We start from the raw sequence: 21,220 nt of genomic DNA, 5'->3' as shown, positions 1-21,220 counted from the left end.
ATGGAACTGCACTACATGAAGAGTGAACCCTAAGTTAATCCATGGACTATATAGTTAATAACACAATTATAGAAATATGTTTTCATCAACTATAGCAAATATTCCAAACCAATGCAAGGTGCTAAAAATAGGGTTGTATGGGAACCTTGAATTTTATGCATGATTGTTCTGTAAACCTGCAACTTCTCTAATAAAAAAAGACAACATGATGTTGAAACTTGGTGGAATAACAGATATTAAATATGTTATTAAAGTCAAGTTAATGTGAATTTAAAGCCAATATAAATATAAGGTGATGATGAAATAGAAAAAAAATAGAGGGCAGTAATATAATTGAACTAAACTCAGATATCATATCTTGGAGTCAGTTGAGATCATATTAAATTGAAAAATCTGTTTACATAGCAGCGGAAACATTGTTTCTAGAGTTATGGAAACAATTAGAAGAGCTGAAAAGAAAAATTGTGAAAGAGGTTGTCTTTGCGCAATGTTATAAGAAGTAAGGAGGGAAAGAGTGACCTAGTATTGGTTTTGGTTTTGAGGGCTTTTCCACCATTCACGTTGTTAATTTGTGCATCTTTTACTTTGATAAAAATAAAAATTAATTCTGAAATTTATGGCTGTATGCTGAAGTTTATGGGAAGTGAAAATGTGCAGGTACACATATGGAAATAAGATAGTCAATGGACTGATGTTAGAGGTTGAAGAGCAGCTTGTGCTAAGAATAACTGAGTGAAGGAGTTTGATGCAGGATGTTGTGGATCAGAATATGAGATTTCTGTAATATTGATTGGAGAAATTGAGCAAACACTGCTGACATAAAAGACTGTGACACTCAGGCTGAGTTAGTATGGAGAAGTGGAAGACAGGGTCATAGAAGTTGAAAAAGGCAGGGAATAACGAGGTTATGCTGTTGGCTTGGTTATGTGAAGAAATATTGAGTTTATCCATAGAAGTGATGCTCCTATTGACGTACTTTTGAGCTCCAAATTCAAGACATGCTCACATTTACTCAGTAAATCATTACTTACTTTATATAAGTAAAGAAGGATCTTATGCTTGCCATTTGCCTCAAGTTATATGATATTGATAACATGCTGCACTAATTAAAGGTAATGCCTTTCTGATTATAAGATCAATAGTTGTTAGAATATTCAGTACTATGTCAACTATAACTTCTGAGAATCTACTAATTAAGAGGCATCAAACTGGGGCTTTAGTTTAAACATCAATTATCAATAATTTTCACATACAAAACCAGAAAACAATCAAATTTTCCATTTTCTCCTCCCAGAGGTAAACATATGCTGACAATTCTAATAACTGGTTGGATGTTACAAAACATTCAAAAGGTGACATCTTTAAATGGCATTGTATTCCATATAATTCTTCCACAGCTTAATTTTTTAAATGCAGACATAATTATGAGATCCATGCATGATGTTATATTTAACATCGTAAATGAATGGTTCATTAATTTTATTGCATATATGCAAATAGTTTTTTAATTGATGGACATTTGGATAATTTCCATTATTTTACTATTACTTTATACTAACAGGGTTGCAATTAAAATTCTTGTTAAGTTTCTTTGCAGATGTGTGAATTTCTCTAGCCAGAAATGGCATTTGGGGTTATAATATAAATGCATTTTCATCTTTACAATGCATTGCCAAGTTCATCTTCTAACTTGTGGGAACTTATATGTCCATCACCAGTGCCTGAGTTTCCAGTATGTTCTACATCCTTCACAATTTGTTGTAATTTAATCTTTTTAATTTTTGCCATGCTGATGTGTATAATATTAAATTACTATATTGTTTTTATTAACATTTCATGGATTACTCATGATGTTGAACATCCTTTCTCATGTTTATAGATCGCTCAGGTTTTCCATTTTGTGAATCCCCTGTTCACATTCTTTATATATTTGATACTGGATTATTATATTTTTGTTATTTATTTGTAGAAGTCAAACTGAGAAAGTCTAATTTATATGAAATAACAAAGCCCAACAAGAACTAAGAGAGGTTATGGGGTGGAAACAGTATTTATAGAAGTCATAATGGAGAATTTTCCTAAATTTAAGAAGACAATCAAGACATAAATAAAAGCCCTGAGAACCAAAAACAGGATAAATACAAAGAAAACCCAGTGTGTAAAACTGACTTACTGGCTCCCCTCCCTGTATCTATGTTTTTTGTCATATACCATGTCAGTTCCTTCCAACAAATTAAGGCATTTCCATGCTCTTTGATTTTGGACTTGGATTAATGATATGTGGGCAAAAGGAACAGCATATTAATTCCAAGCCCAGCTTTCAAGCAGTCACATTTTCTTTGGACCTCTTCTGCCTGCCATCCCCATGAGGAAAATATGCTATAAATCATCCCAGGCTCTGGACAATGAGAGAGGCATGTGGAATGTAGCTGCCCATGCTACCTGCAAATTCCTGATTGAGAGTTCATAACACCATTGTGTGCTGCTGAGGCATCATGGTAGTTATGCAGCAGTAGACAATATATCCAGCTAGACATAATAAAGTAAAATTGCTGAAAACCAAAGGCAAAGACAAAATAGAAAAGGGCCAATTCCCCTACTTCAAAAGGCTAACTTCAAGAAGCAGCAGTTAAAAATGACAGTAGCATTCTCAATTGAAAAATGGAGTGATAACATCAAAATGACAAAAGTCAAAACTGCCAACCTAGAATTATACGGCCTCTGAAAATATTCTTCAAACTTTCAGGCAAAATAAAGAAACTTCAGACAAATAAGAAATGAGAAAATTTATTACCAACAGATCTACACTAAAAGAATTATTAAGGATCATTTTCAGGAAGAAGAAAAATTATGCCAGACAGCACCCAGACATGGACAAAGAAACGTAGAGGAATGAAAATGATAAATATTCTGTTAAATATAAATAATATTGACTATTTAAAACAATTGCAACATCTTGAGCACTTTCATAGCTACAAAACATTAATGAACTTGAAAAGAATAGTACCTAAGAAGGACAATAAATGCAAGTTGCATTTTTATATACTTATATTTCCAAGAATATGTTTAAAACCTCATGAAATGTTAACTTTGAAAGCCCAACCTGCAGTTTATAATCTGTAGAGTAGTTCCCAAAAAGGTAGTGAAGGAGTATATAACTCTCAAATAAATACATAATAGAAATGGGAATAACAAAAATAATGAACCCAAAGAAGAGAAAAAAGAAAAAGAAGAGAAGAAAAATAGTAGAACATGTGGGCTAAAAGAGATTATCTAGTAATCCTGTAAATGTGATCCCAATACATTAATAAACGTAAATGCACTAAGTGCTCCAACTAACAGACAAGCATATTCAAATGAGATAAATGAAAACAGAACTCACCACACGCTCTGCAGTAGATAGATAGGTAATACACAGTTTGAAAGTAAAAGGATAGGAGAAGAATGTGCCATCCAAAAGCTAACCAAAAGAAACTTGCTGAAGCTATAGGGTTATCAGTAAAAGTGTATTTTAAGGCAAAAAAACTTACTAGATAAAGTGAAATATAATAATGACGTGTTCAATGCATTAATAAGGTAAAACATCTAAATTCTATGCAATTAAGTCATATATTATAAATATATTATATGAATAAATAGAAACCAAAAATGTTGATCTACCAACAGAAAATTGAAGAATTTGCATGCAAGTGGAATATTTTCACACATCTTTGTTAATAAGATCTAAGAAACATGAACAAATCATAATGCTTATAGAAAAATTGAAAACTTGAATATCAAGCTTGATTCTATGATTGTATGCAACAACTAGAGAACACAATTCTACTAACTCATGCAAGGTATTTTTAAATAAAATTACTGTATTGTATTTCAAAATAAAATATCTCAACATGTTTTGGGGAATGAAATTAAGTAGGGTATTTTTTAGTTCACAGTGAAGCTATGCTCAATATATTTTTTTAGAAAAGATCTCTATGTTTTGAATAAAAAATACACTTCTAAATACCATGCTAGTCTATGAAGAGATCACAATGCAAATACTTATATATTAAATATAATAAAATAAAACATATATCATGTGGAATGATATATTAAGTAATGCTTTAAAGGAAATTTAAAGCCTTAAATTCATGCATTAGAATTCTAAAAAAGCTTAAGTTCAGATAGCATTTGTCTCAAAAATAAAGGTAAGGATAGTCAACAAAAGAACGTACAAGGAAAAAATGATACAAATAAGAGCAGGTACTTATTATATAGAAGAAAATACTACTTCTATAGGAAAAATGTTCAAATGTTATTTCTTTGAAAAGACAAATATTATCTCAACAAGGAATAATAATAAAAGATAAATGAGAAAAGAGATACAAAGTAGCATTCATAAGTTACTATTATGAATAAATTCATAACAATAAATTTAAAATTTTAATGAAATGGATTTATTTCTTATTAAAAACCCCAAGTAGAGGGAGAAATAAAAAATCTGAGTAGTCTGGAGAAATTGATCAAAATTGAAGAAATTACAGAGTTTGAGTGCTGTTTCAAGTATTCTCATAAACCTCAGGCTCAGATAATGTCCCTTGTGACCTACTTCAAATATTAAAGGAGTAAATAATGGTAAGGCTACAAACTCTTTCAGAGAATAGAAAATAAGAACACACTGACCAGTACGTTTTATAAGCCAATATAACCCTGACAAGAAAACTAAAAAAAGTGTATTTTTAAAAAAAAGAGAATTACAGGCCAATCACACTGCTATATATAAATACAAAAATTCCTAAACAAAATATTGTCAAATCAAATCTAGCAATGTATAAAAAAGAATAAAAAAGTATATACACTCACACAAGATAACACATCACAACCAAATTAGATTTTTTTTCAGAACTTTGGTTTAAAAATGAGAAAATACATCAAACCAAAAAGCAAAATAAAATAAGCATTTAATATAAAAAATAGGTCAATTTAATAAATGTTGCATCTAATCATGATGACAACCTAAACTACCTAGGATTCAGAGGCAAAGTCCACCATTTATAAAGAATATCTGTAAAATGTGAAAAGGAAATATCTTATTAAAAGAGAAATATTAGAAAACAAATATACTTCCACTATCAACACTGCCATTCATCATACTGTAGATTCTCAGTAAATGAGGAAAACGAAGTTAGTTGGGGAAAAAGGTGCCACGAGTAGCAGATGATATCATTTATACAAAAGAAACCAAAGGAATACACAGACAAATTTTTACATTTAGTAAGTGATTTTTGGCATGGTTTTTGGATCCAAGCTGAATATGAAATTATTTTTTTATTTGTGTATGCTGTTAAACTTGACAAAAGAATGAAAAACTGTTACCATTTGCAAAAATATCAAAACTACAGAATTCAAATGAATAAGTCAAAAAAATATGATAACCTCTGCACAGAAACTATTAACCATGTTTCATAGAAATTTTTAAAAGATCTAAATAAATACAGGAAAATTCATATTCATGGTTTGGAAGATTCAATATTGTAAAGCTGTCAATTCTCACCAAACTGATCCATGGATTCATTTTAGTATCAAAAAATGCACAAACGCTCATAAGTGTATCTGCATGTTCATAAGCTGATTCTAAAATTTTATGTAAATATATAAAACCAAGAATATGTATGACACTTTTCAACTGGAGGAAATATTTTAAGGATTTACTGTATCAGTTATCAAAATTTATAATTAAACCCTAATCTAAAACTATAGAAACTAAGACAGGTTTTTTATGGTGTGAGAATAGACACATACAATATTGAAACTAAACAGACATCCTCATAAGAGAGTCATGCACATATAGAGATTTGATTTATGACAATCATGGCGCACAGATCTTCTTTGTATTAAGCCACGTTGGTATGATTAGACATCCATATGTAAATTAGTGAAATCTGACCATTTCTATGCATCATTCAGAAAAACAAAAACAGATACTAAATTGTGATGGTTAGGCTCATGTGTCAACTTGATCAGGTAATCATGCCCAGTTGTTTGGTCAAGGAAGCACTGGAGTAGTTGTTATTTTGAGGACATTTCCTGAGCTTAAATCATTGGTAAGTTGATCATATCTACAGCTCATAAAATCTAAAATCAACTGAGGAGATTGCTTTCAATTCAACCAGTTGAAGGCTTTAAAAGGAAAAGTGAGGATTTCACCCATGAGGAGAGTGTTTTCATCTCTGCCTCAGCTGGCCAGCTTACCCTGGGGAATTCACTGAAAGCTTCCATCAGAGTTCCCTGCTTGTAGCCTGACCCAAGGAGATTTGTACTCATGTATCTCTGTAGCTGTGTGAGCAATTTTATAAAATCTCATAATATTTATAGATATCTCCTATTGGTTCTGTTTCCCTAGAGAACCATAACTAGTAGATAAATATTCTAGAAGTTAATGAAGAATTAATCGTAAGGATTTGTTGGTCCAGAACATTTTTTTCTTTATTTTCTTAAATAAAGTGTTCTCTTCTTAAGTCACTGAAAATAAGTTCCATAAATTGGACTACATTAGAATTAAGAGCATCTCTTTTAGCTAAGTCTATAGAAATGTCCAATCTAAGGCATTCAAGGAAAGATACCTTGGTTCAAGAAGCCCAATGAAGTTCAGGTTTCTCTCTCATCTGGAAATGCACATGGCGAACACAATGTCTGCTAGTTTCTTCTCCAGGTTTCTTGCTTCATGAAATAAATCATTTTAGAAAATGAAATTGTAAGGTTTAGAGTAGAAAGTGTATTTGTATGGAGCAGTTAAATTTATTTGTAACACATACATGATAGTGAGCTTATTTTTAATGAATAAATATATGCAATATATATAATTTCTGTAATACAATAGAAAAATAAAAAATAGCTATGAAAAGGTGCTTTACAAAAGAAGCTGCTGAAATATCCAATAAAATATTAAGAGCTGTTCAAATGCGTTACTAACTACAAGACTTTTTATTAAAATCACAACATATGCTGTACAGTTTTGAAAGGATTTATATGTCCTAGTAAAGCCACATTTTCATACTAATCAATCTTGTGGGAGGAATGGTTTCTTCTAATCCCTAGTCAGTACTATAGATTAGAAACTTAATTAGGTTATCTCCATAGAGATGTGACTCAATCAATGTGGAAATTAAGCTTGATTAGATGGAGCTGTGTCTCCACCCAATCTACATGAGTGTGGATTAGTTTACTGGGGTCCTATACAAGAGGAGACATATTTGGAGAAAATGTTTTGAGAATGACAAGAAAGCCATAGTAGAGCCGAGCAAAGCCACGAGGTCAAGAGAACCACAGAGCCCACCAGACAATGACCTTGGGAGATTCTGAGAGAGCAGAGAAGAAGAACAGAATGACGAGAGCCACGAAGCAGAGTCCACCAGCCGGTGACCTTTGGAGAAGAAGGAGAACGGAAGCATGAAGCAAGAAGCCTGGAGAGGAAACCAGCAGACGTTGTGTTCGCCATGTGCATTTCCAGATGAGAGAGAAACCTGAACTTCACTGAGCTTCTTGAACCAAGTTATCTTTCCTTGGATGCCTTAGATTGGACATTTCTATAGACTTAGCTTTCATTGGGACATTTTCACAGCCCTAGAACTGTAAACTTGTAACTTATTAAATTCCCCTTTTTAAAAAGCCATTCCATTTCTGGTATACTGCATTCTGGCAGCTAGCAAACTAGAACATATGCCATAAAATCTAACAAAATGGTGAAAACTAGAGTGGTGCAAAGGTGGATCAGTGGCAGAATTATTGCCTATGTCAGAGACCCAGGTTCAATTCCCAGAGCCTGCCCACACCAAAAAAAAAAAAAAAAAAAAAAGTGAAAATTAAATAGGCTTATAGAACCTCATCAAAGTGAAGATATGAAAAAATAGAACTCCTTACAAGCACCTGGTGGAAATTGTAACAACCATTTTCAGAATTATTTGATATTATCTAGTGAAGTTGAACAAATCTGCTATGATACACCAATTACATTCTTATTTATAAACTCAATAGAAATGATTCATTTTACATATCAGAAGACATATATAAGAATGTTCATAGCAACATTATTCATAATAGTCTCTAACTGGAAGGATTCCAAATACCCATCAATTTAAGGATGATAAATAATTTATGGTGTATTATGCAGTAAAATACCAATGACAACTAAAATTGATAAAATCTCACTATGGGTAATATATACACCCAGAATACATTTTATCCTTTAGGGAGTGGAAAGTTATCAAAATTTGATTTTGATTTTGATTATCATGAGATATAATCAGATACATATCTTATAAATATGACAGTAGTAGTCTTTGATAGATTAATGTTAGAGGAGGAGGAACTGGAAGAACACAGACTTATTTGGCAGTTATTATACATGTCAAAGCAAGAAATAATGACCTAAACTGGATTACAGTAGTGGAAATAAGTGGATAAATTGGAAACAATAGGACATGGGCTGTGACATTTGATTAATAAAGAAGAAAAATTTATTTGAAATAATTCTCTAACATTGTGTTCATGAAGGCATGAAACAAGAAAGGATATATTTGAAGGCTGCGGTAGTTTGAAGCTGTATGTATACCAGAAAAAAACATGCTCTTAAATTTAATCTATTCTTGTGGGTGTGAACCCATTTTTAGCAGGATCTTTAGATGATGTTACTTCAGTTAATGTGCAGCCCTTAATCAGGATGGGACTTAATTGAATTATGGGAGTCCTTTATAGGCAGAGTGAAATTCAGAGAGAGAGAAAGCCACAGGAAGTAAGAAGCTGAACATGAATGGACCCAGAAGAGCAGGGAGAGTCCAGGTAACGCTGCCATGTGCCTTGCCTTGACACCTTGTGTGCTGGTTTGAAAGGATGTATGTCCCCTAGAAAATCCATGTTTTAATCTAAATCCCATTTCATAAAGGCAAATAATCCCTATTCAATACTGCATGTTTGAAACTGTAATCAGATCATCTCCCGGGAGATGTGATTTAATCAAGAGTGGTTGTTAAACTGGATGAGGAGGTGACATGTCTCCACCCATTTGGGTGGGTCTTAATAAGTTTCTGGAGTCCTATAAAAGAGGAAACATTTTGGAGAATAAAAGAGGTTCAGAGAGAGATTCAAAGAGAGCAGAGAAGAATGACATAGCTATGAGGAGCAGAGAGCCTACAAGCCAGTGACCTTTGGAGATGAAGAAGGAAAATGCCTCCTGGGGAGCTTCATGAAATGGAAACCAGGAGAGAAAGCTAGCAGATGATGCCATGCTCACCATGTGCCCTTCCAGCCGAGTGAGAGGCCCTAACTGTATTTGCCATGTGCCTTCTCACTTGAGAGAGAAACCCTGAACTTCATTGGCCTTCTTGAACCAAGTTATCTTTCCCTGGATGCCTTAGATTGGACATTTCTATAGACTTGTTTTAATTGGGACATTTTTTCAGCCTTGGATCTGTAAACTAGCAACTGATTAAATTCCCCTTTTTAAAAGCCATTCTGTTTCTGGTATATTGCATTCTGGCAGCTAGCAAATTAGAACAGATTTTGGTACTGGAGAGTGGGATGCTGCTGCTGCAGTTTGCAAATACCAAACATATTGGAACAGCCTTTTGAACAGATAAGGGGAAGATTCTGGAAGAGTTGTGAGAAGCTTGATAGAGAAGATCTAGGATGCTTTGAAGAGACTGTTGGTAGAAATGTGGACTCCAAAGACACTTCTGATAAAGCCTTAGACAGAAATGAAGTGTGTGTTATTGTAGACTGGAAGGAAGATGAACCTTGTTTTAAAATAGCAGATAATCTGGCAAAATTGACTAGTGGCTTTGGCTGGAAGGCAAATTTTAAATGCCATGAACTTGGATATTTAGCAGAAGAGAGCTCCAAATTAAATGTGGAAAGTGCAACCTGGTTTCTCCTCACAGCTTATAGTGAAATGTGACAAGAGAGAGATAAGCTGAGAACTGAACTCTTGGGTACAAAGAAACCAGAAGTTGATGTTCTGGAAAATTCTGGGCTTCCAGGAAGGGAGAGCCCAGAGAATAGTGTTCCACGTGAGGACTTGACCAAATGTGGAACCAGTCAGTCATTTCAGAGAAAGCCAGGATTGGACATGGAGTTATCCAGGAAGGATTTGTGGAAACTCCTTATGTCTGATGGTCATGATCCAAGGCTACTGCGTAGAAAGCCAATGTGAGTGTTGTGGAACCTGTATAAAGAGAACCACTGCCAGTTGAGACTAAGAGGGACAGAGAAAGGACATACTGGAGGAAAAGTAACTTCAGAGGCAAAGCCATGGAGGCTGAGTTCTGAAGTCAAGAAGCCTCGGGCCAGAAGAGTAGACCCACCCAAGCCCGTGGAGAGGGTGAGTTTGCCCCAAAGGCAGAGGATGGGCCTTCCACCTCGTTGCAGTAGAAGAGTCATGCCACCTCAGACCTTGGAGAGAGTGAAGCACCTTCCTTGGGGTTTGGGAAGAGCCTGGCTGCCACCACATGGAGGGATTGAGCATGAGCCCCAGAGATGGCAGAGAGTCTGGGTGCGACCCCAATGCTTAGAGAGGGTGGAGCCGAGAAAAAGGTGTCTCTCCAATATCCCCCAAGATTGCATTCCGAGAGAGGCAGGCCTCTACATAGGCCCTTGGAAAGGGTGTGTCTGCTGCTTTCAGGAGCCCTGGAGATGAGTGACTCTCAGACTTTGAAATCTAATGGACTTTGCCCTGCGGATTTTTGAAACTGCTTAGGTCCAGTGAACCCTGTGTTCCTTCCTCCCTATGAAAATTGCTTAGGTCCAGTGAACCCTGTGTTCCTTCCTCCCTATGAAAATGTGTATGCGTATCCTATGAATGTTCTTCCTTTGTATGTTGGCAGCAAATAACTTGTTTTAAGTTTTTATAGGTCCAGAGACAGAGGATAATTTTTCCTTAGAACAGACCATGCCTGTAACTAAGAGAAAGCTAGTGATAATATCTGTGGGTAAAATCTGTATCTACAAGAAGCAAATTGTCCTTCTGTGGCTTCTCAGTGTTAATTCATACAAAAATAAACAAGGAATTTTACAATAAGGCAATAAAGTTTCAAAAGAAACAGTTAGTATTCTTTGTAACATGAAATATTGTGCAATGTTTTTGAAGGTTTTAAACCATTTATTAATATGATTGTACTGAATAATAGTATATCTCAAAATATTTTGACATCTTATATAAAATCTAGCATAAAATCATTGCACATGTATGTCTTAACCATTTTTCATCCTGAATTCAAGAGTGCCCAAAGGTTCCTTTTAAGTAGTTGAATGAAACATAATTTTTGCATAAACTTTGATTTTCAGGAAAAAGAATGAGAAAGAATAGAGGGTGATGTAAGTTAAATCTGGACTTGATTAGAGAAAGAAAAGTCATTCGATTGCCACGATATGTTAAGTTAAAAAAATTTCAATGATAGAAATTTGTAAAAAGTTGTTTCTTTGAACAGAAAAATATATAGAAGGTTTATTTAGTTGTATCTCAATTTCAGTTGATTCAGTTAACAATATTTGATACTAAAAAGGTATTCAATTCATTCTTCATAGACAGTTAATGTCAGGTGGCTTGTTAATTTTATTTTAGATTATGGTCATTTTTCATTACAAAATGTCTGAAATCTTTCTTCTGAAAGGTGGGTGCAATTTGATTTAAGTGCTGCTTGTAAAAATGTAGTTTGAAATGTAAAGACAGCTCTAAAATTGCTGTGTTCCACAAACCCTTTACTCAAAGATAAATTTAATTAATTTATTTAGTTCCTTTGGTAATTTTTGAAAGTGAAAGAATTTTTCTCTTTCACTTTCTTTCTAGCACCTGATTATAGGACTCCAGAAACTTATTAAGACCCACCCAAATGGGTGGAGACATGTCATCACCTAATCCACTTTAACAACCACTCTTGATTAAATCACACCTCCAGGGAGATAAAAAAAAATAGACTATAGGAAGAAAATTGTTACTAAGGACAAAGAAGGGCATTTTAAAATGATAAAAGGGCAATTCATGCATTATGAACAAGTGGTATTTATTCTACAAATACAAGGTTGAAATAATGCAAAAAATTAATTATAATACATTATCATAATTGATCAAAGGATAAAAACACATGTTCATCTCAATAGATGCATATAAGCTATGACAAAATCCAACACCCATTAATGATAAAAATATTCAACTAACTAGGAACAGAAGAGAACTTCTTCAACATGATAAATCACTCTAAAAGGCCCACAACTAATACCATATATAATGATGAAAGATAGAATGCTTTCCCCAAAGATCAGGAAAGACAACTTGTAACCATGGAAACTAGGCAGGAAAAAGAAATAAAATATATCCACATTGGAAAGTCAGAAGCAACACTATCTGCATTCACAAATGAAATGATCTTTTATGTAGGAAATCCTAACAAAGCTACTGAAGAGGTATTAGAACAATTGAATTAGCTTAGCAAGGCTGCAGGACACAAGATCAATATATAAAAATAAATTATATTTCTCTATACTTGGGATGAATAATCTAAAAATGAAACTAAGAAAATAATTCCATTTACAATAGCATATTCAAAAAGAGTAAAATAATTAGGAATACACTTATTAAAAGAGTACAAAACTTATACATTCATAACAACAAGAGTACAAAACTTATACATCCATAACACCAAACTATTGTTGACAGAAATTGAGAATTGAGTCAATTCAAAGACTGCCTATGTTAAAGTTCAACATATTTAAAATTAAAATATTTTTGAAATTGATTGGCACATTAAATGCAATCAATCCCTGTCAAAATTCAAGATGCTTTTTTTTTTCATAAATTGACAAGCTTATTCTAAAATTTCATATGGAAATGGAAGTGATGAAGAATAGACAAAATAATATTGAAATATTAATATTAAACAAAATGGAAACTTAAGCCCAAGTAAAGATATGTACATAAATATTCACAGCAGTGCTATTCACAATATCTAAAAGTAGAAACAACCGAAATATTCATAAACCAATAAAAATGTAAACAAAGTATACATCCATACAAGGGTCTATTATTTAACAATAAAAAATTGATGAAGTACTCATATATGTTGCACTAATGATAAATCTTAAAAAAAATGAAATGAAAAATAAGCTAGATACAAAAAGTCCCAGTGTATGATTCCATTTATATGAATTGTCTAAACTAAATAAAACTATAGAGATGGACAGTAAATTAGTGGTTGCCAGGGATGGATGGCGGTGGGAGAGTGGGGAGTGACTACTGGCCACAGGGTGCTTTTCGGGGTGACGAAATGTTCTAAAATTAGATAGGAGTGATAGTTGCACAACTCTGAATGAACTAGAAACCAATAAATGAGCCCGTTAAGTGATGAATTCTATGGTATGTGAATTACGTCTCAATACATTTGTTATTAAGTAGAGAAACAAAGGGACAAATTATGAAATAAGCAAGCAATTCAGAAAAGCACTGGAAAGAGCTGAGAAGAATGAACTAGAATAAACTTAGAAGGAAGAGAAAGGACAACAAATGCAAAGCAGATTCACAGGACCACAAATTCATCAATGACTTCAGGGTTCCACCATGAACAACTTTTCAAATTTACGGTCCAGGAATCAGTCAAAATATTACCAAGGATGTAATAAAGTCTGAATATGAACAAAATGAACAGATACCACAAAGCATACCTTCACAAGACTTCAAAAACTGGAATTCACACACACACAAAAATGATTAAATCCTCTATACCTACATTCCTTACAGAAGAAATTGCCAATTTGAAATATAAAAATGGCATTGTTGGTGTAAATAAGAAGCACGTAGAACTTTTATAATGTTTAAAAAAATCTGGAATTAAGATTTCAGTATTTCCCAGCAGATTCTTAGAATAGAAGAGAAAATTACTTCTATGAAAGATAGCTTAAATAAGGAAAAGAAAGTATAAGGGAAAAACAGACTTCGTATAAAACAAGATTGAAGACATAGAAATATCAAATATAGAGTCATAATCTGACATTTGTTTGATAGGAATTCTAGAAGGAAAGAAAGGAGAGAATGGTATAGAATAATATTTGAACAGATAAAGGCTGAGAAAAGAAAATAAAGAAGCTTAGCAAATTCCAGGCATAAAAATCATATTAAATATACACCAAGAGAAATCATAAGTAAATATCTGAAATTTAAAAATTAAATAGTGTAAAACATAAAAACAAAAGAAAAAATAGGAGGAAAAAATATGCCAGCCAACTCCTCAGTAGCAACACTGAAAGTTTGCAGACATGGGAAAACTGTCTTCAAAGATGCAAAAGAAAATAAGTGGTAATTTGGAATTATATAGTCAGAGAAAATGAAAGATCAGTGTTGAAGGACATGACTTAGTCAAAGTAGATGAATGCTGAGGCATCACACATGCAAATTTTGATAGTTACATTAATTTTGAACAGAATTATGTCAAAATGACGATGTATCAAAACATATTGACTGCACTGAAAGCAGTAATTAGCCGGATGTTTCCGATCCACAGTGTACATGTTGAAAAAGAAGTTAAAAATGAATTGTAACAGCAACAAAGGGAAAATTATAATAGAGGGATTAGGAATGGAGAATGGAAATCATTGAAATAAGAAAAAACTTAAAGACTAACAAACCTCTAATGAAGTCGATTAAGAAAAAAAATATGAGTCACAAATAACCAATAACAGAAAATGAAAAATGCGGCATCACTGCAGATAATGATCTAACTGAACAAATAAGACCACATAATGGAAAAATGAGTGCTGCTAAATTTTAAATCTCAGGCAAAATGACTATATTCTTAGAATAATATCCTGTACCAAAATATATTCAAGAAGAAATTTAAAAATTAGTATAATTCTCTGACCAATACAGAAATTAAAATAGTAGCCAGAAAATCTTTATTCCCAAGAACAAAATTTGAAATTTACTAATTCCACATGGCCAATGCAGCAAGTCTCAAATTTTGAAATCTCAATATTTCTTTAAAATTATTGGCAGTGTTCAAAATTCAAGCAAGAACTTGTTTGCTTGTTCTCAATTGCCAGTTCTTAAAGAAGTAACCCAAATCACCAGAGGCTAGACGGCCAAACAAATAGGGTGTTTAGGATATTTTGAAATAGTAAACCTTAGTTTTTAAGTACTGTTGTGAAGTGAGGCAGAAATTAATTGCTTGGCACCTAAAATGATGGAGATCAGATCCATATAATTAAATCTATCATCTTTTGCTGACTGCATTTTGGAGGCTGAATTCCTGAAATTGTATAACTGATTTCAGAGATACCAAAAGAGCTAGCAGGGCAGCTGTTGAGATTTAACAGCCTTGTGTATCTTTTTTACCCTGTTTTAATACTGAACGGTGGTCACTCTTTTTCTTTGATGGCGGGTGTTTATATTCGTTGCTGTGACTTTCATAAGTGCTAAAGAATGGTATACGACTGGGGGAGTAATTCTCATATCATAATCAGTACCCAAACTCTTATCAGCTATATGTCAGGAGTTGATGAAGCAGGCCCCTGCTTTTGGATAGGAAATATTGCTTCCAAATGAGTAGAGTATTTTATCTACACCTGTTGAGAATATTGCTGGCAATGAAATGTACACATGCTCAGAATTTTCTTTCTACATCCCTATTATTTCCAATTTTTGTCTGTGAGCTTCTTTCCCTCTGCTATTTATGCTAGTGTTTCATCTCTTGCCATTCTACCCATCTACTCCTATGGTTTCACTTATCATTTATATATTATTGGCCCCCAAGTGGATATCTCTGTCCAAGATGTCCCTCTCAAACTTTAGACATGGGTGTACATCTGCCTATGAATATCTTTATTTTGTTGTTCTTCAGGCACCAAAATTCAAGTAAAAGATTTGAAGTCTTTAGTTTAAATCTAAAACCTACTGTTCCACCTTATTTCCTCTCCCAGTGAATGTCATTATCAATTTTCCAAGGCAGAATGTGAATATAAGTCTTGAATTTCTGCCTTTCCTGAACCATGACATACAAAATTAATCACCAAATCTTGTTGAGCTTATCTGCTTAATATGTCCTGAACCTTTCCACTTTCATTTAGCCTGTCATTAACTTTGCTGTAGTTCCAAATATTATCCCTACCGGTCACTACTTAAAATCTTGTCAACTTCTGTTTCTGCCTCTAGTCCTGTTTCTTGGATCGTTCCTCACTTATTTCAAAGATGATTTTGGTAAAACATGGATCTGTTCTACAAATATACCTTCAATCTACATTTGCATATCCCACCTCCATTTCTGACTATTCCATCACCACCATACCCTTAACATAACCTTAACATTCTGTCCCCCTGTTTAAATCTCTTGTACTTTCTCCTCATACAATACTGAATTGTAAGCACTTCTCCAAATTTGCCTTGTTTTTCCTCAAGGCTTTTGCATTATCCCCCCTCTGCTTAGAACTCCTTTATCCCATACTCCACTTACCTGGTCAACTCCTGACATGTTTTACCCTAGATGTGACTTAATGCCAATAAAAAGTCTTCCCTGATCCTCATTCTTGGCTAAATTGCCTCTGTTCTATGATCCCAAAACATACACTTGCTTCTATCTTCTGACTCATTGTGCCTATGTGCATCACCCACAACAAACGGTAGATCCATGAGAGCCTATGTTACGTCTCCATCATTATGGCAGTCCTGGATTCTGGTGTAGTATCAGAAATTCAATTATTCTCGAGATAAGTGTGAAAAGAAAATGTGTGATAGCATACAAAAGGCAACTTGTGTCCCAAGTGTAAGACTTGTGTACTGAAATAAAGCATGCGTATGTTATCAAAGGGGATTCAAAGTGAATTTTACCATATAGCATTGATGAAGGTATGTTTTCAAGCCACATCTGGCCCTCCCTCTATTGAGCTTACTGGGTAAATGTGTGTCTCTTGGATGAGACTTGTGCATTATTCAGAGTAGGTTCTCAATGCAAATTCATTAAATTAATAACAAAACATTAAAATGCACCATTTTATTAATCAACATTTTGTTGATTATTGCTTCATCAATGAATCAAAACAGAGTCCCCCTTACCTCCTCTCCCTCCTTGGTGAATTATTTTGTTACTTTGGGAAAACTAAAAATTAGGTGATGGACTAATGGTGTCAATGTGATATATCCAAGGATATTCATTCTAAAAATTATCAATTATAAATATTTAAGAGACAAATTCAAGGCAGTTGCACTTATATGAGTAATGTAGATGGATATATTAGAAATAAATTTGAAATATTTTGATAGAGCTTCTGAAACTGTAAGAAAAATGTTTACTACCTAACATTCCTTATGGAGATAAACAGTTGGAGAATATAAAAATAAAGCAAGGAAACATTGTTTATATCTTTCTTGCCAGACTTTGTTATATTAATACATGAATAAATTATTATTTTCTGTCATCTGTTTTTATATTTTATCGCTATTCTTTGGGTAAGACTTTTCTTTTACCTCAAAAATATATTTGTTTGAATTTAGATAGCTTGACTTTTGAAATTAACAGAATTACATTTTAACCTAATGAAAAAGTGTTATTTGGACATTTTCAGGTAAAAAAATTTCATACATTGTTTTAGACAAATGTTATGTTAAAAAGAAGTCTGTTATACAGAATGAATGGGAGTATAAAATATCAATTATAAAATATATAAAATAATCCTATGGTAAGATAGGATTATGGAACATTATATATTTATAATGTTCTTATGGAACATTATATATTTTGAGTAATATCTTGAAATTTTCAATCCTTCCCAGGTTGTATGGGAATAAAATTGATTTGTGAAAGAGTTCCACAAACTTCTACTTACCTAATTGACAACATATAAATATCTCACTAATTAAATGAATTAGATTGTACCTTGGCAAGAGATTTTCTGTATGATCATTGCAAACCCGTACGTTACATATTCCCCTAAATTTCAAAGGGCTTATTTGAAATAATGCTATTCTAAAATTAATTTATACTTTACATAATTTTACATATATAAAAACTTTAAGCATACCTAAACAATGTAAGTGAAACTTGTGAAAGTGAAAGTTTCTTTCCTGAAAAGCAGAAAAAGATGATTATATATACTGTTCCGTTATTACCATGTGCTGGTTTCAGATCATACTCTTCCTCAGTTTTACTTTGCACACAGAAAGAATAAAATATCTTCAGTGAGTGCACATATCATAGTTACGCAACTGTTGACTTGTTTGGAATATTTTGATTTAAAAAAATGCAACAGTTTGAAAGTTCCCATGATTCTATAACATCCATGGAAACTTGTCTTCTACTGTGACATTATATATCTCTCTGACACAAATTTTGTTTCTTCCCCTCTAGAACTCTCCTCTTTGGTTAACTAATGAGAATAAGTATACAAAGCCATTTCAATTGGTGTGAAACTTTTTTTTTATCCTGAATATGAAAATGAATTTTTAATTTGATAATGTGAAAATCAACATTTTTCTGCAAAACCAAATTGCTGAAAATTAAAAAGATGGATATTGTTCTTTACTATTATGGTCACTAAGCATCGGAGACAAAAGCATGGCAAGCTTAAAGTTTATTTGAGACACTTCTAAGTTATTGAAGCATACTTTTCCTATCAGGATTCCATTGTAGCAAAACTGGAGCCTTAGTAAATTAAATTTTCCCTATTAAAATAACTCAAAATATAACCCTAACAATATCCTGTCAAGTTATATTTTTAGGAAGAGCATACAAGTATTTTTAAAAAGAAAACTCAACCAGAAGTTATTTGGGTAAAGACTATTTCATTTACAGAGTGGTGAAACATTCCAGAAAAAAGTGGCATATCATCAATGAAAGTCTGCTTTAGAAGCAGTTGTCCAGCCTGGTTTTATGGGCTTATTGTTTTCAACATTCTAGATGATTGAAGATGACTTTCACAACTGTTTGGAAACAAAATTATTGTCATGACATGCCAGCAACTCTTAATGACAACACAAATATGAAGATTTTGCTTAGGCATTTGGGAAGAAGTAAGTATGATACATAGTGGGAGAATTGAGAATTAGTAAGTATGAAGAAAATAAAAGATTTTTGTTTTTTTACTTATAATGACAGTTACAACATCACATTGATGCTGTCTGTTCACCAGTGCCCTTTATGGCTTTGCATCAGTTGAGTTATACAGATCATTTAACAAAGAAACAGACAAATTTGCCTCACATAGACAGAACTATTAAGACACTAATATGTACTCTTCCAGCTTCTTGAGGTGTGTGCTATGAGTGTATGCTAAGAACGATTGGATTCTAATATTCTTTGCAACCTGCTTTTTTCATTTTTAAAAGTTTGCATGCCAAATAATATAAAAGTTTCTGATTTTTTACTTCACCATCTTAGACTCTGAACTAGAAGCACTCAAATATTATCACAAATATTAAACTTATGTTCACTCTATGAACTGATATAAAATTATCCATAATATTGATATCAATTTAGTTTATTTTAGAAATAAGTTTTTAGATTCTCTTATGATTTTATTCCATAATATAAATTGTCTTTAGACAAAAAAGTAACACTGGAATATATTAGACATAATAAGAGTATTTAGAGAATCTATTTTAATAAGAATTGTCATTATATAATACTTTAACTAGGTGTTTTATAAATTGTATTGAGTACTTATTATTTAGACATCTTTTATCTTTATTTCAATTATGCATATTTGCATTTACAAACAGATGCATTTGAAAACGTTATAAATTAAATGAGTAAGACATATAAAAGAGTAAATGCTTGGATTGGCCTAGTGTAATAGTGAAGGAACATCTGTAGTTATTCTATCTGTCTAAGTTAGGTGACCCTGGGGCATCTCTTTGGAATTGTTAGATCCATCACACAGCAATCTTAAGAAGCCTCAGTAACTACTATTCCAACAAGCCCTGTAGCCTGTTGTGGTAGTTAGATTCAGTTATCAGCTTGGCCAGGTGAAGGTTGTGGACATGAGCCAATGGTATGTGAACTTCATCTGTTGCTGATGACATCTGCAGTCGGCTAGGAGGCGTGCTTGCTGCAGTGAATGATGTTTAACTTAATTGGTTGGTGCTCAAATGAGAGAGTGCAACGTAGCATAGGCCAAGCAGCTCAGCATATCTCATATCAGCACTCCCAGCTCAACCCAGGCTTTTGGAGATGCAGAAAGGAATTGCCCCGGGGAAAGTTGTTGGAACCCAGAGGCTTGGAGAGATGGCCAGCAGAGATCACCCTGAGCCTTCCCATGTAAGCAAGAACCTCAGTTGAAAGTTAGCTGCCTTTCCTCTGAAGAACTAACCAAATAAATCCCCTTTTATTAAAAGCCAATCCATCTCTGGTGTGTTGCATTCCGGCAGCTAACAAACTAGAACACCCATTAACAGCCACAAAACTAATTTGAGAGTAGATGCTCCAAAAACAAACAAACAAACAAACAAACAAAAAAACACCTCACTCTCTGTTTCTCCAGGCAGAACCTTTCCACGTCAGACTCCCCAGTGTGTTTCATCCGTCTTCTTGTTTATAGAACATCTTCCTGTCTGATTCTTTGGACTTTCTTGATTCTTCATATCTTTTCATGCTGAACCCAATTTAAGCTAGCTCAGAGATTCTAAATTCACTTTTTGGTTATCAAAATTATGGGTGTGAGGGTAGTTCAGTGGTATAATTCTCGCCTGCCATGTGGGAGACCTGGGTTCGATTCCCAGCCCATACTCTTCCTAAACAAACAAATGAATGAAAAACCAAAGAAACAATAAATTCAACAAATGGTGCTGCAATAAGGGATACACACATGGCATACAAAAAAAGTAATTAATATATAACTGGTTAGCCTCTGTATTTCTTCTCCCAACATCAGCTCCCAAATTTCCAGATTGTGCAAAAGAAAACACTAAATTCTAACCTCGTCGTTCCTACTTGCACTTTGATTTTCTTTTAAAGTGATGTCTTTTCAGCATTTTCCCTAGAAGTAGAAGAGCAGTGTTGCTAGATTTATGCTGACTAAAGCATTGAGAAACTATATATCTAAATGCATATATGCAACAAAACTAATTGGAGGTATTATTTTTTTCAAAATTATGTTTCCATTGGTTTTTGAACCCAAAATAAAATTATCTTCCTTGTTAAAGTTTTGAGGCAAGAGATAAAAATCAAAATGTGAATTTATATATATTTTTAACCTTTGTGCATGTTTTATTTGT

This window comes from Tamandua tetradactyla, chromosome 14, assembly GCF_023851605.1.
Source record: "Tamandua tetradactyla isolate mTamTet1 chromosome 14, mTamTet1.pri, whole genome shotgun sequence".
Lineage (NCBI taxonomy): Eukaryota > Metazoa > Chordata > Mammalia > Pilosa > Myrmecophagidae > Tamandua > Tamandua tetradactyla.
The sequence above is the reverse complement of the archived record's forward strand: the minus strand, read 5'-3'. Positions refer to the sequence as shown.